The sequence below is a fragment of the Protopterus annectens genome, chromosome 6.part1, assembly GCF_019279795.1.
Source record: "Protopterus annectens isolate FY-2018-M chromosome 6.part1, PAN1.0, whole genome shotgun sequence".
Lineage (NCBI taxonomy): Eukaryota > Metazoa > Chordata > Ceratodontiformes > Protopteridae > Protopterus > Protopterus annectens.
This window is the reverse complement of record NC_056738.1, coordinates 545,275,839-545,294,637: the sequence shown is the minus strand read 5'-3', so window position 1 is coordinate 545,294,637 and position 18,799 is coordinate 545,275,839. Positions and strand designations below refer to the sequence as shown.

The following is an 18,799-nucleotide window of genomic DNA, read 5'->3' as shown; positions in this document are numbered from 1 at the left end:
CATAAAACAGTTAGGCATGCAGTGAACAATAATTGGAATATCCTGTTAGCCAATGAATTTTTGAGGGGTATCCTGGATAACCAGTGCTCGTTTTCATTTAGGCGAGGAAAAACACTGGGGACTTTGTTTTCCCATTATAAGCAGAGAGAAAGTGGTGGAGCGAAATATAAACAACTTACCATTATGGGGGATGAATTATTAGGAACATTTCGATGCGGACATTGTATTTCATGTGCTCAAGTTAACCAGTTAAAACAGTTTACAAGTTCTAACACTAGCAAAGTATATGATGTTAGAATCTTTGGTAATTGTTCCACCAGTTGGGTTATTTACTTGGCAACATGCCAATGCAAATCATTCTATGTTGGCAAAACATCACGTTCATTGAGAATCAGAATTGGGGAACATCGGAGTGATATTCGTAATCACAAACTGTCCAATGCTCTTTATTTACATACTATCAAACATCCAAGTGCCAAATTTATGTTTACCATTATAGGTAGAATCACTGGAAACAGACACAACCAAACAGGTTGGCAAGGAATATTAAGTCACAAAGAAAAATACTGGATTACACATCTTGGTGCATTATTTCTACCTGGTCTGAATGACCATTTATGATCTATTAATTTATGACAGTCATTGTGTCATGTTTTGGACATATAGCATAACACATTTAGATTGATCTTGTCACAACTACACCCTTAATATTCATTTTCTGTGGCCATGGATATATAATTTTATCAGAAATTTTCATTCCAGATTATTGTAAGAGGTAAATACAATTTATATTGTCATATGTATTTTTATACATTTTTGCCTTTGTCATCATCTTGTACATTTTATTGGAATTATTATTCTGTTTAAATGTATATATATACATCCATGTGTTTTGGTTGTATATTCTTTAATTCTACTGTGTTAATTTACTTTTGTATTATGAGCCCAAAGCACATTGACTCTTTTCCTATTGGTTAGTAGCTATATATATTGACGTCTGGTTGTGGTCCACATGTTTGTATTTTCATACTCACTGAAGAAGGCATGTGCCGAAACTAGTTTGAGTAACTGAAGGTTATTTTGTGTGGGACATTTTGTCCGTTTTTTTACCTCACATTAAACTGTGGAACTACCATGCTGGCCTTTTGGTGTTTGTTCTGAAGTTTGGTTGGCCGTGCATGCCGTACGAGCGAGGACTTGTGTTTCGTTTTATTTGGGATAGCACAGTTCATGCAATCCTGAAGATGCATATAGAGTGCCTTGGTGTAGGATTCCGCATCCTGGATATCATTATCCTTCTGCAAGGGAATAGTGAAGCTTTCCACTTCTGACGCAAGTAATTTGAAGTTTGCTTTGGAAAGGTTTTTGACTATGGTTTTTTTGACTGGGGGAGGTGGAGGGGTGAGGATGTCCAGGGTTATCAGTTTGTGGTCGGATCTGACCAAGGAGGGAGTGATAATGGGTGTGGTACACTGGGCGCCCATATTTGTGATGATTAAATCCAATATGTTGTCCCCTCTAGTGGGGGAACACACTAGTTGTTCAAGGGCATTTGAATTTATAAGTTCTATGAATCACTGAGCATAGGAGTTGGAACATTGGTAGTTCGCCCAATCTATACCAGGGTAGTTGAAATCACCCAAGATTATGGTGTTGGGTAGGACCTTTATATTTTCCAATGTCTCAAGGAATGCAGAGTGAGCATCTTGGGACATGGTGGGCAATCTATAACCAGCTATGACTTGAAATGTGTTTTTTCCTGGTGATAGTTGTGCATGGATGATCTCTGGGGCATCATGCTGTGCTACTAACCTGGAGATATGGGTATCCTTGATGAATATGGATACACCTCTGCCCTTTGTACTGCGATCCGGTAACTGAGGCCGGAAGGTATGATATGAATTGTAACCTGGCAGTGCTGGGGTGCTCTCTTGAGCCTTGAACCAGGTTTCCGTCACTGCACAAACATTGATTTTCTCCATGCTGAGGAGAGCCTCGAGTGTGTGCATTTTGAGGTTGAGACGTCTGGCATTGAGTAGCATTGCCTGTGCTGGTTACGGTGGTTGGTTTGTCCTTTGAGCCTTGCCTAAAAAAGGCACTATGGGGACGGCAAGAACCTTGGCCAGTATTCAAAAACCTAGGTGTGACAGGTGCAACCCATCTCTGGCAAAACAGCAAGGCTTGTCTATCATGTCATCCCAGGCAGACAGACACTGGATCCCCTTAGAACCAGAAGCTTAGCCAATTGTTGAAATTGATCATTTTGTCTTTGTATTGTGGTATCATTCTAGGTGAAGGTAGTATGCTACTCAAGGTCAGGGTCATACCAGCTTGGGCTACATGATCAGAGAGCTCCTCAATGTCTCTTTTCATGTAGTCCAGGGAGGTACATCTTAGATCATTCACACCAACAGGTGCAATGACAGCGTCATACTTGTACTTGTTCTGGAGTGACCTAAGTGCTTGTGTTATGTGGCGAATCCAAGCACCCAACAGGCAGCTGACAGTAACCTTCTCCTTGTTCAGCCTGGTGAGTGGAACATCCGTGTGCCTTACTATAGAGTCTCCTATTACTAGCGTGTTAGGTATGGTGTTTTGCCTTAAGGGCTGTTGTAAGGCACACTGCTGAGGTGAATTATGTGTTTTCTGGCTTGTGTTTGGGGGTGCAGGTTGCTTGCTTGTCTACTTTGGAGGGCACTGTTTCTTTTTCAGATTGGTACCTAGTGCCTCCGAATATATTTTTGTGTATTTATGCGTATGTTTTGCCGGTGCTTGTATTGTAGATTCATGTGTGACAGGTGGTGTGATGCAAGTGTGTCCCTTATCCTCTTGACTGTCTGTTACACTCATGGGTTGAGAGCGCTTAGCCTCCAGTCTGGCTGTATATTTGCATCTCTCACAAGTGTTTGTGTCTAGAGGTAAGAGGAGAGGGTTGTCTGTATACATGAGGCAGTTGTGACATTGCCTCAGGATGCCCAATTCCACCAGATGAACTGGAGAGTACACCTGAAGCTGACCTCTGGACATGCTTTGAAGAGTAAATTGAACTTAAGTCCTGTGAACGATTGAGGGTCTTATGCTATATTATAATAGTGCTATCTAGGAAATTTGGAGAATAATAGTGCTGTCTAGGAGATTAGGACAAGTGCTGATTTCTGTTTTGCAAGTGCTGCAATAAGAGCAGCTGATCTGAAGCACTTGAGTTGAGGCTTGCCTAGTTCTAAGTAAACATTTACAGCGCAGACTTTGTGGGGCCAGGAATAGTATACCCCAGTATGAGAGCTTGTATTAAGTAATGGTGGGTGGTAGTGAAGTGTTGATAGTGAAAGGGTATAGTTGAGTACTATTATGTAGAGAGAGTCTTATAGTTCCATTATGGGGGAGCTACCCAGGGTCTGAACAGTTACATATCCAAGACCTATTTAAATGGAACCGGAGGATTTTTTTTTAAGTTACTTTTGTTTTCTGTTGTCCTGATTTCTTGAGGAATGGCATTACATGTATGTGCAATAGAAGTAGAGTAGAGGGAGGCCCAGAGCTATTTTTGCTTTTGGTTATGTCGACTAATGCTTTGTTGATGGATCTTAGCAGACATTTGTTGGAATAGATATTGAGTAGGCCATGTAGTGCAGGAGTTTTGTCGAGATTATATAGGATTTGGTGGGGTGTTATAAATTGGTCAAGGTGAGCAGGTTTGGTAATTCTAGCTAGGATAGTTGCTTGAGTACTAGGCAGTGATATGTACTAAAGGGCGAGTCAGTAGCAAATGTTGCTGTTTTTTGTAGCAAGTAATTTGTTTGGTTAAATCTGATTTGTTTAGGTTGATGAGTATGGGGAAGGTTAATTCAAGCACCAGAGGAGAAACTGACTAGGCTTAAAATGACCCGCAAGAGTAGCAGGCCTAGTACTTACCTTTGAACATACTACTAGTTCACATCATGGTAAGTTTTTCTTAGTATAGCTATATTTCTCTTTGCAACTGCTTCTAGAGTACCAACAGATCAAGATAAATTTAAGATTACAGATCAAGAAACTAACAATATGCTTAACTGATTTAAAGAAAAGGTAAACATTTTGAAGTTGATCAGACTACAACAATATAAAATTAATTTGAATATAATTGGTTTAGTATTGTCAAAAGCAGTAAATATTTACCTGTATTGTAACATATAGCTAAGAAGTTGCCAAGGAGATCATTTCAACAATGTGGTAGGTACACAAACTTGAAAGATGTACTAGAACAGAATGCCTTAAACAAAAATCTTAAATAACAACAATACTTTTTACATATAGAAACTTCCGTAGCTGTGGTTATACCAAAGTTTGGAATCAATTTCTTCATCCTAATTCTAAGAAGAAATGAATACTTCTTGGATATGCTTTTTGCAATGCCAACAGTGTAGTTTAGTTGGCAAAAATCTGAATACTGCAGAGCATTTTACTTTATTAAACTACCAGAAAGCTGAAAGTAAAGATAACAGAAAATATAAATGTCATCAGTAAAGATAATTACAGTAATGCATTGTTTAAAGAGGTTGAAATAGTAGTGAGATTCATAAATTTCAGTTTCAAATTCTAGAGATCCAGTGTTGTCTTTTTCATCTGATTCATTTATTTTATTTATTTATTTAATATTTGTTTACTGGGAAAGTCTGACTTGGAATGAGCCAATTTTCAGCAGAGGCCCAGGAACACTCCAGACGCATGTCTTTGTAACGTGGGAGGAAACCGGAGTACCCAGAGGAAATCCACATGAATGCAGGGAGGAAATGCAGACTTTGCACAGAAGGCATCCCAGCCGAGAATTGAACTGGAGAACCTCTTGCTGTGAGGCGACAAGGTTAATCTTTGCATCATTGCGCCAATTCAACAATTGGGTTATCGGATCTGACCAGATCTGACCTCGATGCCTTTCATGAGCTTGAATACAGAGCCCTGACTCTTCCCCTACCCATAATTCCCTATGGTCTCCAGATTTCCTCAGATCTCGTTTGATGCTTGATCTATCAAGGCATGCAATTTGAAGGACTTTTATTTAAGGATAATTGATGATGAAGTTATTTGTACTATAATATCTGGTTTGTTTATTCAGCTTTTCCCTTTATTGTAGTTTTTTTCTATAAATTCTCTCCTATTTTCAATAACAACTAAAATAAATTCTCTATATTCTCATAATTTTCCTAAATAACTTTAGACTAGTCTTGTTATCAATATTTGTTTTATTTTAGTCTGTTTAGTGTTGGATTAGTTAGGGAATTGTTACTACTGTTATTATTATGGCTCTTCTGTTGTGGAGGTGAGCTGTTTAACCTTTGTTTCCCCCAGACATGTTGGACAACACCACTGTGTTTAAAAATGCTCAGCCTGTGGCCATAAGATACTGGCATAAGATAGTTTTAGTCCCTTTAGTTTTATACACAGGACAGGCATATTTTTATCAACCAGAGGAGAAGTTGTAGACTGTAGTTAATAAAGAATTGAAGGATTTTACTTGGGAGGGGAAAGAGAGCAAGAGTCAAGTGGGATACGTTGATCCTCCTAGCAGAACAAGGAGATTTAGGATTACCTGATTTGAAGGGATATTTTAGAGCTACACAATTAGGGCTGTTAAGTAAACAGCATAAAACAAGCATAAAGCTACATTTTAAACTGTAAAGAGATGATGATGAAGCGGGGGAGTAATTCAAGAAACAAGGAAAGAATATGATTTTGGACACAAATCCTTAAAGAGAAAAAACAACAGTCATACAGAGTATTATATTCATAAATTAGCAGAATTTATACTAAGAACTAAGCCAATATGGTAATGGAGAAAGAGATTCTGCCTGGTAGAGAGAATAGACAAGAGGGGGCTGGAATTTACTAGAGGAAGCTGACAACAGAACCAAGGTTTTGGGAACAAATAATTAGAGAAGGAAGGGTAATAGAATGTAAAGAGGCTAAGAAGACATTTGGATTGCAGGCTAGTGATTGCCTTCCCTGTCAGGGATTGATATCAGTGTATAGAAAAAGGAAAAGGGATAGGGGAATCCTATGTGAAAGACCTGCACTGGTTCAGTTTTTAACTGAGACTAGAATAGAAGCTGCTGTAAGAAAGGGACAATTAGTAGGGCATGTGAAGTATTGCACGATAATTATAAGAGTCAATCAGAAGAGGTCAGAAAATATTGGGATGAGAGATTAGATATGCAGGTCACAGAAAAATTGGGAGGAAATAACAAAAAAAATCCCAAATATGCAACCAATTTTGAATTTTTGCCTGGAAGTATATGCATAGATAATTTTATACCCTAAGCAGACTCTAAAGAATTTTCCTAAGGTAGATGGGAAATGTTGGAGGTGTGATAGTGAAGAAAGAAATAACTTCAAACATGTTTTGGGAGTATAATGAATTGGCAGAATAAAAATTCCCTACAGAGTACTGTGGCAAGAATACTGGGTGAGCAAATGAATGTAACTAAGAAAATGATTTGTTTTGAGCTGAGATACGCAATCTGACTTGCCTAGACATATCAAGGCCTTTGTAAATTTAATTCTGGTGGCTGCCAAAAAAAACAACTAATGGAAAATAGAAATCAAAAAATAAATCAAGAGGTTGGCATAATGGTTAAGGTGGTTACCTTACAAACACAAGGTGCAGGGTTTGATTCTCACATGGGGTAATTGGCTAGGCTTAAAATGGCTCACAAGGGCAGTTAGCCTAGTACTAATCTATGAACCTATATTTGAAATAGTGAATATTGTAACAGAGATAAAAGAACAGGAGGTGGGATCTTCAGAAAAGGGTAAGATTAAATTACATACAAAATGGAAATTGTGGGAACAATACATGTAGAAAAATGTTTTGGGGGAGTGAGGTTTAGGAGAGAGCAGGAACTGAATAATTTATCTAATGATGTTTAGATTATACAATATATGACAATATATATGAGAATCCAAAAAGGAAGTCACCAACCTCTCCGTATGCTGACAATAATAATTTTAGTAGAGAAACCAATTCGGTACTTAGTTATACACTTCCAAATAAGTGTAGATACGTAGATTCACCAGGAAAACCAAAGGTAGGTAAAAAAGCTTTAATCCACAAGTCAGATCAGAAAACAAAACACCACGTAACGGGCGAAAGCGCTTGTGATTATCGTGGTGTTTTGTTTTCTGATCTGACTTGTGGATTAAAGCTTTTTTACCTACCTTTGGTTTTCCTGGTGAATCTACGTATCTACACTTATTTGGAAGTGCATAACTAAGTACCGAATTGGTTTCTCTACTAAAATTATTATTGTCAGCATACGGAGAGGTTGGTGACTTCCTTTTTGGATTCTTAGTTTTTTGAGTGACTGAAGCTGTTTCGTGGTTGGTTCTATGGCGGAAGACAATATATATGATGTATAGTGTTTGTAAAGGGGAAGTTGTTAATATGGTTTCGTTACTTTTATACAAATGAAAGTTTGCCTATATCACAAGTAATAATTTAATAAAGATGTTTAAAAAAGTACAGCTAGAGGATCTGCACTTGCTGTGTGTCTACTGTTTAGAGGTCATACATTTAGTTTCAGACTGTGATGCATGTGCTTCTATTGAGGCTAGAGCTTTACCAAGAGATAAGCTTGTGCTGAAGGACCTTTTTTTTTGCTCATACGGAGAGTTCACCACTTCCTGCCACACAGATTTTCTCTCCTTTAGCAAAGAAGATGGAGAAAGTAAAAGTTCTAAAGAAGAAAGACAAGGAGAGAGAAAAAGCTAAGAAACCTAGCAGAGAAAAAGAGAAACAACAAGAAAAGAGATCAGAAAAATCTAAGTAAAAGTTGCTGGAACCATTGGAGTTTTCCAGCCTGGTTCCAAAGACACTGAGGCATTTGGAAGTGGAGCCTTGTTGGATCTAAACACCATCTCTTCCTCTAGGTTTCTCACTGGAGCTGGTGAATCTGATGCCTTACTTCCCATCCCTGCAAGAGAAGTGCTATTTCAGGAATGAGGAGTGCTTCTCTTGCAGGAATGAGGAATGAAGCAAGAGAAGTGCTCTTCTTGGCCACCTTCGACAGCTTCATCCTTCAGGTCCTTTCATTCTTTGAGGAGTCTTTCAGAAGCTAATGTCAACATGATGATGTAGAAGTTCCTTTGGATACAGATTCAACTGGGGGTCATCCCGGCACTCACTCCTTTGAGGGCTCCAGGTATGGCCCATACTGCCCCACCACTGGTTTCTTCTTTCCTTGTCTGACTGCTAACTGTCAGATTTGAAGCCCACATATTTGAGTATGCCTAGTACAGCATCAATGTCAGAGCTGACAGCCTTTTCAACTTTGACTCTGATAGTTTCTCTTAATCTCTCTCAACTCCTGCAGTGTCACATCAGGATGAGTCTTGAAGCAGAAGTCACTGAGCCTAGGCCCTAGGGTCGGGGTCGACTTCAAAGTTCTCAGAGCCATTCCTTCCCCTTGTCACTTGGAGCTTGCCGGCTCTGCACCATTGTTGGCTTCTGAGCTGGGTAAGGTTGGGTCAGTGCAGAGTGCAACCCACTCTTTTCCACTGCAGATCGGGGGGTACCCCCTTGGCCCTGATTTTTATCTTTGGCCTTCTAGACATTCGAGAGGATTCTCTCCAGGTAGAGAGAAAGGAGGTGTCTCTGCCACAGTCCGTTCTGTCCTGACCTCCTGTGATTCTGTTTCTGTATCCACTCATATCGATAAGGACAGTCAGCCTCCTTCAGCCTCAATGATTCTTGTCAGGCGAACTGCCTGTCTGATTCTGAGCCTTCCCTGGAAGCCTAAAAGGAGGGGTTCCAAGGAAACAGGCTTGTAAGAGGTGAAATTTGGACTCTTCATTGAGTCAGTCACTGATGACACAGATTTCAGTGAGGGAGACTGTTCTCCACAATCCCATCTAGAAGATGACTCCTTTTGAGGCTTTCTGGAATTAATGAAGAAGAAAAGAGTTGTTTTTTCAAAGCTTCCTCTTCTGAGGAGTTGTTATTCCTTGCAGTGTTCAGGCTGGTTCTTCTACCTCCTGGGTGGCTCTGCCCTTTGATAAACTAATAGACCTAGTTTCCAAAAAGTATGGTAGGAACCCATTTTGATAGCCCGTAGAACTAGGTCCCACTGGAGCAAGGGTCCCCAATAGATGTTATAGTTGTCATGGCAGCCACAGGAAAAGAGTTCTTAGAAGAGAACACATCTGTTCATCCCTCTAATAGAGTGTCTAGGGCTTTGGACAGGTTTGGAAAATGAACATATGCTTTAGCAACTTTTGCACTCAGAGCACTGAAGTACCTATGACATGTTTTCAGAGGGATTTGACAAAAGAGCTGATAAATCCCCTCGAATAATCTACCTGCTGACATCCAAAAGTCAGGAGAGTTCCAGTTGTCTACCCTTCAGTCAAGGACTAATGTATCCAGGTGTCTACTTTCCAATACAGCTGATGGTGCAGCCAGGGTAGCAGGTACCGCATTGCTATTTGTCGGCACAGCTGGATATGCCTATGTGATTTTTGCAGAAGGCTTCAAGATGTCCTTCATTAATGCCTCCTTTGATGGTTTGACCCTGCTTGGACCTAAAGTGAAGGAAGCAATTACTAGAAGCAAACAGGAAGGCAAGAAGTCAAGATAGTCTTTTTCACCCCACAAAGTATCTTTTCCCAAAACCAGGAAAGGGAGAATAAGCTTTGATTCCAAATTTATTTATTTAGTTATTTAGTTATTGATTGCATTTGTTTACAAGGAAGGTCCACTGGGCCTAGGTGAGCCCATTTTCAGTGGAGGCCCAGGGAGAAAAGCTCCACATACAAATTACAAGTTGATACACATATAACCGAAATACAGAAATACAAATACAGTTACATAAAGAGCTATCAGGCAATACAGTAACAACCATGGACTCTTTTGGCCAGGAAACTTCTGCAGTCAGACTCATCCCCAAGGCTGAAGGGGATTAACTTTAATGGACATTGCCTAAAGAAAACAGGGGACATAAGGTATATCTTGGACCACCTAAGCTGCCTCAATCAGTTTATGAAACAGATGAAATTTCTGATGGTCCATTCTACCTCATCTGAGAAAGGACAACTAGATGTGCTCCATAGATCTCCAGGATGCATACTATCATTTCAAGATAGCAAAGCAGTCAAGGAGATTTCTCCATTTCTGGCTGGGAATCAATCATTTTCAATTAAGACCTTCAGTCTCACTACAGCCTCTTGGATGTTCGCCAAATGCATGGCAGTGGTAGCAGCATAGCTCAGGCTGCAGGTGTTCCAGGTGTTCCTGTATCTGGAGGACTGGCTTCTTACCACACCAGCCAAGGATATACTAGTTCAAGGCAGGTACTTCTTGCTCCATCTTGCTGCATCTTGCTCCACTGTTAGGAATTACTACTAATTTCACCAATAGTCAGCTAACACCAGCTCAGAGGATAAGAGTTTACTGGATGACACCTGGACACAGTTTCTCAAATAGCCAAACTCCTGCAGTCCAGAATATTGCCCCTGCATCAAGTAGCTTCAGAGGTCCTTCACCACTCTTGTCCACCAGCAAGAAGTATTATCTGGCTTTTGGGCTTGATGGCAGCTTTGATCAGTCTAGTTCCTCATCAAGGTATTACAAGAGAGTCCTGCAGTAGACACTGTCCATTCAGTGGTCCTTGATGTCACATTCCCTTCATAGATCCGTACATCTCACACCAATTTTCAGAAATCACATCAACTGGTGGTTGACCTCTTCAATTGCATCATGGGGGTGACCGCTCTCCCCACCACTTACAGTAGCCACTGTGACCACGGATGCTTCCCTTCTGGGGTTGGGGTGAATTTCAAGGGGAAAACTGTTTAAGATTCTGGGGCATTGAAAGAGGTCAGTCTTCACATCAATATCTTGGAGAGGAAGGCAGTCATTCTAACATTGTAGACTTTACAGGACTCCCTTATGAGGGTGTGATCTCAATCCAGATGGACAATATGGTGGTAGTCTGGTATATCAACAAGCAGGGAGAAACCCGTTCATATCCATTTGCCAGGAAGCCAGGAGATGGTGGCAGTGGAATATGTCTTCCCATTGCTTTCTAAGTACAACACAGTGTTCTGGAGGGCAAATTGAGCAGGTCTTTCTTTCTGCCCCATGAGTGGCCCCTCAATCAAACAGTGGTGAAGCAGATTTTCAGTCACTTGGGCCAACCTTCCTGTGACCTTTTCACTTAATACCTAAACAACAAGTGTAGTGGTTACTTTGCCTTGTTCCCTTCACAGGGACAGGCTCTGAGGGATGCTTTAGTCCACAGTTGGCCCCTGGACCTCCTTTATGCCTTTCTTCCCTTTCCTCTGATAACAAATTTTCTTCAGAAAGCCAGGAGGTGCAAGGCCAAAGTTATCCTCGTTACTACCTTTTGTGACAGCAGGTTTGGTTTCCCTTTCTCTGGCCTCATCTAAGACATCCACCTTGGGTGTCAGACCCTCAGCCAGACCTTCAGTATCACTTCTTTGGTCATTCTCACTGGGGACCAGAAAATGTTGAAATTACTTGCTTGGTTTCTTCAATTTTAACAGTGGCCAGGCATGCCAGGTTGTCTGCTCTGGTTATTCAAATAATTTTATCCTCCTCACAAAAAACAAGCACCAGGAAATATTTTTTGCAAATGGAAAAGCTATACCATATAGGCTTCCTCCAGAGGCTTAGACCCTTTCTCAGCCCCCCTTCCACTAATATTAGAGTTTTTGGCAGAATTATTTCACAAAGGATACAGTTTTTTAACTATTAAAGTGCAGTTAGTGACCATCTCCAGTTTTCACACGGGGCAGAATCAGACTTCTATTGCTTCTGTAAAGATTTTGAAGGCCTTTTTGGAAGGAACCTTCATTTTAAGACCCTCAATCAGACAACAGGTTTCCCCTTGGGATATTATTATCATACTTCAGGCTTTGACAAAACCTCAATTTGATCCTGCTGCTGCTGTGGATCTAAAATTTCTTTCTTTCTTGAAACACTCCCTTTTTGGTGGCTATCACATCTGCAAAGAGGATTTCTGAGTTGCAGCTCTTATCATGTAAACCTCTGTATCTGTTTTTTCATTAAGACAGAGTATCTTTGAGAACAAATCCCCACTTTTTTCCAAAGGTGGCCTCTGAAGCAAACCTTAGCCAAACTATCAATCTACCTGTGTTTTTCCCAAAGTTTTTGAATGAAGGATAATATGCACTATATTTGCTTGACGTTCATTAGCCACTCAAGTTTTATTTTACTTACACAGGACAAAGGTTATCAGAAAGTCTGATCATCTCTTCCTTGCCTTTTCAAAAGCTAAGTTGGGTCAAGGAGTTTGTAAAGTAACACTGCCCCAGTGGCTTTCTGACTATATTGCCTTTGTTTATGAAAAAAATGGGACTGTCCTTAAATGGCAAACCAAAGGCTCACTCTACCAGAGTGGTGGCTACCTTTACTGCTATTATGAGTAGGATTTCCACTACTTGATCTACTGCTCATACCTTTGTGTCACATTACAAGCTGAATGTACAATACTGATCCTTTTGGCTCCACCATTCTCAGGAATATTCTTCCTTGATACAACCCTATGGGTTGTTTGAGAATTTGTCTCAGTTGTTGAATCGGATGTAAAAGTTGCGTACTTACCATAACGCTAAATGCATGTTGTCTTGTTTCTCCCAGTTCAATATCCCTCCATCCATCTACCATACAAAATTGTCTTTTTTAAGTCCTGGTTGTACAGTTAGACCTGACCAGGTGGTCTTGTCTCTCGGACACCCTTTCTTGCTCTTGGTACTTATGACTTATTTGTCAGATAAGGTGGTCAGCTACCTGTTTACATTTCATAGTAGATATTTCTAACTGTTTGCAGGCAAACCTGATCTGATGTGGGACTGGAGGGAATTTGAGTAGAAGGAAGACTCAAAGCCCTGGATTGAAGCTCTTGAAAAGTGCTGAGGTCGGATCCTGTTGGATCCGATAACCTTGTTGTTGAACTGGACAAAACAAAACAACACAGATCTAGCATTATGTTAAGCATGTAACTTTTGTTTTATTATTTTATCTGAAAGAACCATCGATTTGAACAAGAACACTGAATGTTATAAATACAAATGGAAAATGTTATATTCTCATAAAAATTCAGGTCTGGGCATTTTCATTCTACAATGTTGTGTTAAGAACAGACATTTAAGGCATTAATGCCCATTGTTAATTAGTGCCTGCCTAGTCATTGTCTGAAACAGTGTTAATGTCAGGTGTTTCAAGTCTGTAGACTAGAGGATCTACTATAAAATATTCCATCTCCTGGTTGAGATACAACACGTCAGTTATAATATTTAAACAATGTAGAATCATAATCTTAACAAATCAATGTATCAGATAGTGCAAAAGACTTGAAAGCAGTATCAACACCCCTCTGAAATAGACACAGTCTCCACACCCACAGTCTCTATGTTTGCTACCTCTGAGGTTGTGTAAACTCGGAGAAGAGGGAAAGTATTAAAAAAAAAAAACAAGAAACTCAGCTTTCCCTCTTCAACGATTTGCATGACCTACCAACAAAGAACAGTACCATTGACACATTGACATGCAAAGCTATGATGTGTTAAGATGTCACCAAGATGTAATAGTGAATTAGATAGGTAGCATTATGGGAGCCAACCATGTATATATAAGCTTGCAGACCTTATTGCAAAAAGGTTAATAAAATGTTTTTCCTTTTGCCTAATTTTTTATTTTGAAATGAAAAATTAGTCTGCATCTTTTCAAAATTAACAAAAGCTATAAAGTACAGCATTTTGACATGAAGGTCAAACCTGTCCTTTACCATTCTCCTCCTTTTACACCAACGTTTCAGTTGCACCTTCCAGATATATTTCCTAATATATGAATTTTGTTCTAGATTTCAGAGCAGGGGTATGGCACTTATACGCAAGGGTATAGCATCTAGGTCAAAGGGTACCACTGTTCCCCTGTACTCAGCCCTCATCTGGCAAACAGTTGAGTATATGTCCCCTTTGATATGTACCTTACCATGGTTATATAACACCTGGAGCATCCACAGATGTTCCTTACAAATAGAATACAGGGTGTAAACAACATTTCCTACATGAACTACCTCAGAGCCCTTTTCCTGTACTCACTCTTCTACATACTGCTGAGAAGTGATCTATGTCTGGTCTATAAAAAAACCTCTGATCCTGCTCTGATGGACCTGTTGCACATCTGAAAAACAAATATCATCAGAATTACCTGATCTAGGGACCTAAACCTCATCTGCAACATAAATAAGACATGCTGGAGGGACAGGTATGCATCTCAGAGACCACCTTTCTGAGAACAGACTTCCCATTCATATCAAGCAGAGTTCTTCCCTAACCCAGTTCAGGGATAACTTGGACCAGTGGATGGGGAATCAAAAATGTATCCCTTGTCTGGCACTTACATTGCTGTCAGACAAAGGCAACCTGTAAATGCTTGACTACCCATGCCCAAGTCTACTTATACCCCTGGAAATAGCCCTAGGCTATCAAAATTTGTCAGACACATTTGGAAAGCATGACTAGGCTTAAAATCCCCTTGTGGACATTAGCCTAATAAACACCTATGAACCTATAAATACTGCAAAAAAATACTCATATTTTAAATACGCAGTCATTACTACTTCCAACTTAGACTGAGCTAGAATGAAAGTGAAATTGTATTGCTATTCTGGTGTAGTATCTTACACTTGTCTGCAATAAGACAGTCTCTATACCAAATGAGTGCAGCCCCCCAAACATCTCCAGCGCCCAAGTGAGAACTGCTCTCTCCAAAGCAAAAAACACAGCATAAGTCTTACCTCTGGATACGCACCAGGGGGTGCGCACTGCAACTGTGGTCCCACACAGACCCTGGAATTACCGCCATTAGCAAACTTGGTTGACCCATTGATGAGGGAAAGGCAGTCATACAGCCTACCTCGATCCTGGCTAAGGCTTTCGATACAACCCACTCTCGGGGTCTGAGGAAAACTCATCAGCTGTCAGACTCAAAGCCTGTCACAAGTGGTGTCCCACAGGGGGCAGTCTTGGGCCACTTGTTTGTTTACATACTACTTCAAGTACAAAGCAAACACAGGGAGGGTATTATGACTGACAAAGTTTGATGACTGCTGCTGGAACGCAATAAAGAAAAACACATCTGACACAGATATCTCACAGAGTCTCACAAGACAGAATAACCAACACAGAGCCACCGCCCTTAAATGCCAAAAAAAAAAAAAATAGCATAGTCAAAAAAAAAAAAAAACCTCTTACCCCAAAAGCTACAAATAGGTGAAAATCTATATCCATCAGAGCCACAAGGCGGGAGACTTAAACCCGACCACGGCTATTATAGGACGGCGTGAGAGGGATATAGATTCATCAAAGACTCCCCCCTATGTGGAACAAAATCCCGGTACATGTGTGAGGCAGACAGAGCAAATCTTGACCAAGAGAGAATCTTGACCAATGGATGGGAATCCGCAGATACCCCAGGAATTACCTCAGTGTCAGTGTCAACAGAGGCACAGGCAAAATAATGGGTATAGTTCCCAAATAAAGCGGGTGGCGTATAAGCCAAAAAAATGTATAAGCTAAATAGGCCTATGAACCTATAAAGGAAATACCCCTGGAACCACAAAGACAATGTATGAGTGTTATGGTATGATATATGAGTATTGCTTTGATTTCACATATCCGTATTTTATAAGTGTAATATTTTTTGTAAGGTGAAATTTTATAGAGAGATGTGGAGCATTACTGATGAGTGAAAGTCTGTCATTAAAATGCAATGATCAATTATTTTACTATTAATAAAACTGATGTTTGTGTGGCTGTACACACACAAGCACATGCACATGGTGCACCCATAGGCACACACACACACATGTATGTATAAATGTGTGTGTGTGTGTGTGTGTGTGTGTTGTGTATGTATGTATATATATATATATATATATATATATATATATATATATATATATATATATATATATATATAAATTAGGAAATAATGTAAATTGATGGAAGTGTTACTAGGCAGTAATACTTACCACAGGTTTTGCGTTTTGGATTAACAGTCCTCCAGTGTGTTATAATGAATGCAGGCTGATACAGGTAATTGCTTCTGATATTTTCAGTCATTGTTTTGACCAAATGCTGATCACAGCACTAAACTGGAAATGGAGATTGCAGTACAGTAATTGTATGTGGTCTGCAGGAGGAAAAAAAAGGAAATCATTACATTGTGGTTCTATAAAATAAGCCATTATTTCATTCAGAGAGTGCAACAATGATTCAAGATATTGATTCTTAACTCTTGTCATCATGAAAATATGTTCTACTGTTTTGAGAAGTACATATTTATCATACATTCTGAATCTTTTAAAAGCAAAGTAATATGTTCATCATTTTTGCTGCTGCTGCAGAAGCTTTGGGCTATATGGGTTACATCCCGCCTAGGATCCAACAACTGGCCAGCTTCTCAAAACTCTTGCCCCCGTCACACTTACACTTTGATAGCTGGTTGGCTAGACCCTTGGAGAGAAATCAGCTGTCTATGAGTAGACAATTTCAGTACTTCCTTTTCACTTGCAGAGGAAGCAACTCTTAGGTTTCACAGGAGCAGCAATTGGCTTTAAGCTTCATTGGACTCTTGAAGCATTCTAGAACAGCAACATGGTCCTCTGTGCATACTTTTACAAAGCATTACAAACGGGATTCCTTTTCCAAGTCCAGGACTGGCTTTGCTTGGACAATTATCCAGGGGGTCCTTAAACTTTATCCTTTCTCCTCCCAGCTTGGATAGGTTTTGGTAATCAACCCTTATAGCCAAAGGCTACTGCAGCAATGAGAATGATGAACATAGTACAGCTGTGTAAGTTGAGCTTACCTTAACAGTAGATATTTGAATTCCTCATAGCTGGCTCTATGGTACAGCATTATGAAGCACTGACTGAGACTCAGAGGAATCAGGACTGATCAATGACCCAGGCACTCGAAAAGCCAGACAGACAGGGTAGGAATAAGTACCCATTATGGAAGAATGAAGGCAGCCTGGTCTGCTATAAGCCTGACACCTCATGGAAGCTGGGCATTCCAGCAGGCAGCCCAAGGAAAGGCAATGTGTGCTTGCTAAGCAGTTTGCGTGCTGTATCCAGAGTGATTAACACATGAGAGGAAGGTAGTATAGTTCAGTATCCTAGCATTTTGGAAATCCAAGTTGTGCATGATATCAGAAGAGTTAGGCTAAGCAGAAAACCTTGATGGCTGCCTGGATGATGGCCTCTGCTAGACTCCACTGCTACATATGGCTAGGAGGGAGCAGTGCGAGAAAAAAAAAACAATAAAACTGCTACTTTAAATACCAGAGACTATATTTTTAGCATCAGAAAAGTTGCAATGTGTGAGGGTTGGCAGGGAACTGACTTGCACAACACAATCTGATGAACACATTTTTTCAACTGCAAGAGATTGTTAGCTGTTGGCTTCCTGATTTGAGACTGCTTATAGTCACATATAGCCATTTGTGAACAAGGCTAAACTGTCAGTTTATGTATTCTGCATATTTTCATGGCATTTTTGGCATCTGTGATGATATGTTTCTGGAAAAGGAGACAAAAGTAATAAAATGTATTTGTTGTGAGATTCTTTTTTTTTCAGTATACAAGCATTGTCTGCATTCAGAGGATGCATACATGATGTGTTAGAGTATGGCTTATCAGGGAGGGGTTGCAGGACAGACGGAAATGTCCCTTACCAAAGTTACACTGACTTCACAGATTATTAAAATAAGTACTTGCTGAGGTACAGTGCCATGCTTGTGGCTGTATATGCATTTGGGGGTTAAAGCTGCTCACAAAAATACTTTTACTTTGGTCTGTGATTTTTATGTGATTTTTTTTGCATTACTTTTATGTGAATTACTTTAGCTTCTGTGGTTTTGTCTCATATCTTTAGATGTTTAACTTTAAATCACTATTACAGTAACGTAAGATGTATAGGTTTTATTCTGTTAAGGATATGACCACTGGTGAGCTTTCAAACCTTCAGGCCACTTTCAGCATGCCCTGCCATCTATGTGGCTCGAAGAGAGACACATAAAAGCAGTTGTTAGAGCGCCTAAAGCTTTAGAACTTTCTTGCATCCAAAGAGTTTTGCCTCTGTAGGTTTTGTGGAACTGATGGTTGATTAGTGTTCCTTCAGGATTGAATAGATAAATATCTTTCTGGAGAAAACTTTCCACTACATCATTTTTCAGAGGAAAAACTTTGCTATTTCTTTAAATGTATATATTTTATGCTAGAAGATATTTTATGCTAGATGTCTTGTAAAAGGATTTTTACTGGGGGAATGCCTGTGTGAAAAATGTGTAAAACTAGTTTTACTGTATTTTTTCCTAAATATGTATGTGGAATACATCTGTGAAGGGCAGCAAATTGTGCTTTTAGAGACTGTCACTGAATTTTTTTATTCCAAAACCTTAACTTCTCTGTCAGACAGTTATCAACTCATATAGGCTCCTCTACCCACTTTTCAGATTCTTTTTTTTGGTTAAACCATGGAGCAGTTATCTGTCCCGAATGTTCAACATATTATTCACTGCTACAGTAGCCTTAACTATACGGGTTATGTCCTGCCAAAGCTTTAGGGTATCTTTCACATGCCTAAACTGTCAGGCAGCTTGAGCTGAGCTGACTAAAATACAGGTTTGAGTGCCAAGTCCTTCAGAGCTTTACTGCCACTGAAGTGTGTGCTCCTGTAAGGCTTTTGAGGATCGACAGTTGGCTTGGTGTTGTTCCTT

The 18,799-nt window shown here is 39.9% G+C and overlaps 1 protein-coding gene across 1 annotated transcript in view; it reads right to left on the bottom strand.

The window, feature by feature from the left end:
- LOC122805671 (probable G-protein coupled receptor 75) overlaps positions 1–18,799 on the bottom strand; it is a 366,377-nt gene that overhangs the window by 139,903 nt on the left and 207,675 nt on the right. Inside the window, exon 2 of the mRNA XM_044075995.1 lies at positions 16,050–16,210. The gene's annotated coding sequence lies outside the window, so the exon portion shown is untranslated. The remainder of the gene's footprint in view (positions 1–16,049; positions 16,211–18,799) is intronic.